Source organism: Tupaia chinensis, unplaced genomic scaffold (genome assembly GCF_000334495.1).
Source record: "Tupaia chinensis unplaced genomic scaffold, TupChi_1.0 Scaffold000424_1, whole genome shotgun sequence".
Lineage (NCBI taxonomy): Eukaryota > Metazoa > Chordata > Mammalia > Scandentia > Tupaiidae > Tupaia > Tupaia belangeri.
The window spans coordinates 3,413,133-3,418,625 of NW_006159929.1; the positions used below are offsets into that span (position 1 = coordinate 3,413,133).

The 5,493-nt window shown below is 46.7% G+C and overlaps 1 protein-coding gene across 1 annotated transcript in view; it reads left to right on the top strand.

The window, feature by feature from the left end:
• The first annotated feature begins 5,257 nt into the window (after nucleotides 1-5,257).
• Nucleotides 5,258-5,493, top strand: part of ANXA11 (annexin A11) — a 53,774-nt gene continuing 53,538 nt past the window's right edge. The window contains exon 1 of the mRNA XM_006154901.3: nucleotides 5,258-5,452. The gene's annotated coding sequence lies outside the window, so the exon portion shown is untranslated. The remainder of the gene's footprint in view (nucleotides 5,453-5,493) is intronic.

A 5,493-nucleotide genomic window follows, 5' to 3' on the forward strand; every position in this document is an offset into this window, starting at 1 on the left:
CAGTTGGTGTAATGGCTATGTCGCTGGACTCCCATGTAGTCGACCGCGGTTCGCGTCCTGGACCCGGTAGCTGAAAACTCACGCCTGGCGCGTGTGCGTGCGCGCCCAAGATCCCGAGAGGAGAATGGAGGAGAAGGGATTGCGGCATTACCATCCCCCCTGGGGGGTGATTTCTTGCTTTCTGTCTCTATGTTTCTCTCTGTCTGTCTGTTGAGCACACTCGCCCTATAGCGAAAATCTTTTCAAAAAAAAAAGAAAAAAGAACAGTCTTTGACCTGCTGAAAAGCACCTGGTTTGTAGCCACACCTCACCCTCCTCAGTCCTGGGGGTTTGGTCCACATCAGCTCTCGCCTCAGTCACCATCACCTTTGCTGCATCGAATCTCAGCTCTGAACTAGAGGCTCAGTTCCCCTGGCCCACTGCCCAGCCTCTCCTGAGTTATGACCCAGAGCAGTCCAGAGCTTGGTCCTTTCCACCCATGAGACTGTACTGATGGGCAACTGAGGCTGGGGGTGGGAGCAAGCACCCCCAATCTCCTCAATAAATTATCTTTTCATGATTAAAAATTGAAAAAGAAAAAATAATAAGAAGGGACTAATAGGAAAACCAACAAATAAGATAAGTCACAGAAAGGTAAAACAATTATGAATTTGTCTGAGACTAATAATTTGCTATCAATATTGCAAGGCAAAATCAGACTGAATTATAGGAAGAAATTGGCCAAGTACAATAAAAGTATGAAATGTTAAACCTCTGTCTCAGAAACCAATGGACTGAACAGGAAGACAAAGTAAAGGAGATATCTTGGTCTAAATAACCAGATTAAGGGACCAGCAGGTAGCGTAATGGCTATGTTGCTAGACTCCCATGTAGTCGACCACAGTTCCAGTCCTGGACCCAGCGGCTTAAACTCACGCCAGGGGCATGTGCATGCGTGCCCAAGATCCTGAGAGGAGACTGAAGGAGAAGGGATTGTGGCGTGGCCATCCTACCTGGGGGGTGATTTCTCACTTTCTGTTTCTCTGTCTCCCTCCATCTCTGTGGCAAGCACACACATCCTATAGAAAAAAACAAAAAGAAAAAAGAAAATGACCTGATTAATAAGTTAAATGGAGAGATATATAGATAAAACTTTGCCCATCCCAAGAGAGAAGACACATTCACAAAAACGGTCCAAAAAAGTCTGTGTCTAGGCCATGAAGGGAGTCTCAGCCAATTGCAAACAGATCACATTTTCTCATCTCCAATAATTAAAGTAGGAAGTCAATGACAAAATTAGGGGTGAGACGGTGAGGCAGTGAAACATGACGCTCTGCTCACATAGGAAGGTTCCTGTTTTAAGTTCAGAAACCTGGGACCCTCCTCTCATAGAAGAAATAAGTAAATTTAAACAAACAAAGAAAGAAGCCAATGACTAAGTAAACTTAAAAAATAAGTCAATGAGGGGACCAGCAGGTGGCACTGCGGTTAAGGCACTGGACACTCCCACATGGCCCAGCATGGTTCGAGTCCTGGTCCTGGTGGCTTGCTTTCTCACTTCCTCCTCTCTCTCTCTCTCTCTTTCTCTTTTTCTCTCTCTCTCTCTCTGTGGGTGTGTGGGTGTGTGTGTGTGTGTGTGTGTGTCTTTCTCTGGTCAAATTAAAATAAATGAATGAATAAAAATAAGTCAATGACAAACTAATGGTTTCTTAATAAAAACGTAAGTTTGAAAACAAAAAAAAATTGAAGGCATACTTCCACATAATCCATAAATTAAGGATGAAATCCTAATTAAAAAATATTTATAACTGAGAGATAATAAAAGCATGGCATATTAAAACTTGTGATATGCAGCTAAAGCAGGATTTAGAGGGAGACAATAATGAAAGATTTTGAAAATACATGACTTAATAGTCAACTCTTTTTTAAAAAAAAAAAAGATCAGAGGGTGCGTGCACTTGCCAAAGAGAGACAGAAAGAGAGAGACAGAGAGGGAGAAAGCACCTGCAGTGGTGTATGGTCTTGCTGCAATCCCTCTCCTCCATTCCTTCGTCCTCTCAGGATCTGGTGCACACACACATGCTGGTGTGTTTTTCAAGCCAACAGGGCCAGGATTCAAGCTTCCTGTCAGCCATGTGGGATCTGGCTCTTTTACCCACTAGATCACGAGGCAGTCCTCTTTAACTCTTGAAACCCGGATAAACCCAAGGAAAGGAGAAGGGACAGAATTACAAAGATACATGCAGAAATTAGAGCAATTGATCATTTTTAAAAATTAACAGGATTTTAAAAATAAAAAGCTATTTTCTTGCAGTCTGAACAGACTGATTAGCAGCCTTTCTGCATCCCATCCTGTCATCTGCCCCGGGGACTGTCTTTCCAAGCCTTTATTATGGGTGGCATTTATGATTTATTTGTTTTTCCACTAGATAATGAGCTGTGTTAAGAGCAAGGGAGTTTTCTTTTCTATCTCTGCTCATGACGTCAAGTACAGAGGCCATCACACTGGCTGTATTCAACTGTTTATTGAATGAATCAATGTAAGAAAGATAATGATTAAAAAAAAGAAACATCGTACTACTCAGATCGCTACAGCCTGTGACTCTTTCTTACAAGGCATTTTTTTCCCCCTTAACTCTTTGGGTTTTTGTATTGTCCCTGGAAAGCAATGAAGCAAGGGGTTGTTTTATAGTTTTTTAAAATAGATTATTTTGAAAAAAAAAGTTTTTTTCAAGTTACCAGGCCCAGGACTTGAGCCTCATGGAGAGCCACATGGGATCTAGCTGCCTTAACCACAAGGCCATGGACTGACCCCATTTTAAAGATTTTATAATGAGAAAGTCAAGGTTGGGAGGATGAATCACTTTCAAAGTTCTGAGTCAGAGCTAGATCCAGTCCTTTGAACAAGAAGTTTAGCACTTCCCTCTTATCCTCGCACTCTATATTCCCTGGGGGCATCCTCGTGGCCTGCCACCAACTTTAAGATCCAGGACTTGATTCCCGCCCTTTGCAGGACCTTCTCATTTCCTAAGCGTCTTGCTACACCAAGCTGGGCTCAACATACGTTAGCTGAAAATAAACGCTTGGAAATTATAAAAAGGGGAGTACAGTAGTAGCTATTCACCGTTCTGGCCTTGAAGATTCTGAGGCAGGAAAATGTGTGGTACATACAGGAGGAATTCTACCCTAAAGTGATTTATTTTTTTAAAAATACGGTATTCAAGGAAACATTCGCCCAGTCACGGAGAAAAGTGGGTCATTCAAAGAAGCTGGCCTTTGCGGTCACTGTGAGGCGGGTGCGCGGGCGCCGGTATCCAGGCAGAGAGGCTGGGTCGGTGCCAGGTGACTTTCCAGGACGAATCCTCCCAGCCCTGGGAGAGCGCGGGGAGACAGTGACTCCCGGAACGACGCACTGGTTTCACAAGGGGTTCACACCCGCCTCTAGCTTCCAGCTCCTGCACCTAGGCGGGCGCCTCTACCAGGGTAACAGTCAATCCCGGAAGAGTTTCCTGGTGCTTCTGACCCTCCGCTCGTCTTCTGTTCCGGGGTTTTCTCGGAGCCAGCCTCGAGTCTTTGACTTGAGTTTCAACCTCGCCGGCCCACTCATGTCCAAAAAATGCAGTCCATCCACCAAAAGAGCCCCGCCTGGAGGCGTATATGGGTGAGATCACTGAAGATGACTGGGCCCCCGGGGCCCATTGTGAGGCCCAGACCAGCCTGCCAGAACGCGCTGCTCCCGCGCAGCACCGACACCCCTGTCCGTGCAAGGCCAGCGGCCAGAGCCTTGGCTTCTGCCCAGGACCTGCCTACAGCTCCCAGTCCTTCCTGCTATTTTTGCATGTGCTATTAGCATGAAAATAGGACCTAAATTTGCAACCAGTCCCCCAGTACGCAATAACCTAACTTCCCTTCTGGAAGAAGCCAGGTAATAAAGAATAGTGACTACACAATGGCGCAGAAAGTGCAGTCGTTAGGAAGAACCAGGTCGATCCAGGTGTGCTTGCTTGCATCGGAAGACCTTCCAAGGTATAGTGACTAAAAGAGCACGTTGAAAAACACCAATCAAAAGACTGCTATACCATTTGTAAAAACAATGCACATATGTAAATCCACGCACATATACGTACACAGAATGTGTTGAAGGGAGATTCGTAGGGAATGACTAAAAGTGGCTGGAGGGAGTGGAATGAGAGCGAACATTTTAAAAATATTTTATAACTAGCACTTAAGTGTGTATTACGTGCATGAATTTTTTAAAAACTGTTTTAGAGCAGTTTTAGGTTTACAGAAAAACTGAGAAGACAATACAAGGAATTCGCATAAACCTGATTTCTTGTTACATCTTACATTAATGCGGTGCTTTCGCTACAATGAATGAACCGATATTGATGCATTATTTTTGACTAAAATCCATATTTTATTCAGGTGCTCTTCTAACTTAATGTCCTTTTTCAGTATCCCACCCACAATGCCGCGTCGCATTTAGTTGTCAGTTTCTATTAGGTTCTTTCGGGTTGTGACAGTGTCTCAGACTTCCCTTGTTGTTCGTCCCCTTGACAGTTTTGAGGAGCACTGGTTTTTTATTCTGCAGGACGTGTCCAACTGGGATTTGTCTATGTTTTTCTCATGGTTCCATTGGGATTATGTGTTCTTGGGAGGAAGGCCACAGCAGGTACATACTACCAATATGATTTATCACCGTCGACCTCGATCACTGGGGCTGAGCTACTTTGTCAGGTTTCTCCGCGATCAATCTCCGTTGTGTGATCTCTTAATGTAGAAAGTTTTCTTTATCTTAAAGAGACACATTAACTTAGTACACAGGGCTGGAGAGGGCTTAGGATGTTTCCCTCCCCTGCAGGAAGGCGAATATGGCTCAGCACGGGACCCGTGCAGAAGAAGGTTGGGGTGCTGGGCGGACCTCCTGTCGCCGGAGACGTCTTAGATCAGCCCCTGCAGCCGGAAGGCCTGCGGCTTCCTCCCTGGCTAGCGAAGGCAGCTCCCCTCCCGTCAGATCGTAATTTTTCTGTAAATCTAAAACTGTTTTAAAACAAAGTTTATTCTTTTTTTTACATAAAGGTCACGCACGTAACACAGGCATAAACGCTAGTTACAAAATAGTCAAAAAAGAAATGAACCCACTCGGACTCCGATCCTCTCCCCCAGCTCCGCTACGCCCTCACCTGGGGGCGGGTTCACGCCGAGGCCCCGCCCAGGCTCCAGCGGCTCCGCCCCGCGGCGCGTAGGGGTGGCCGCACCCGTGGGGTTTTCCGCCCAGCAGGCTCCTCCTTCCGCCCCGCCCTGACGGCTGCGGCGCCCGCAGGTCCCGAGTGCCCCAAGTGCCCGGGAACGAGAGTGGGACCCAGCTGGAGGTATATTCCCGGCGCCGCGCCCGGACACGCGCAGGGAGAGCCTCTCCTGCCGGAGTCCGCGTTCGCCCCTGGTGTCCGCAACCCAGGTGGCCAGTGGCCAGGTGAGTAAGGGTTCTGGGCTGGGGGCCCGCGGCGGCGCGCC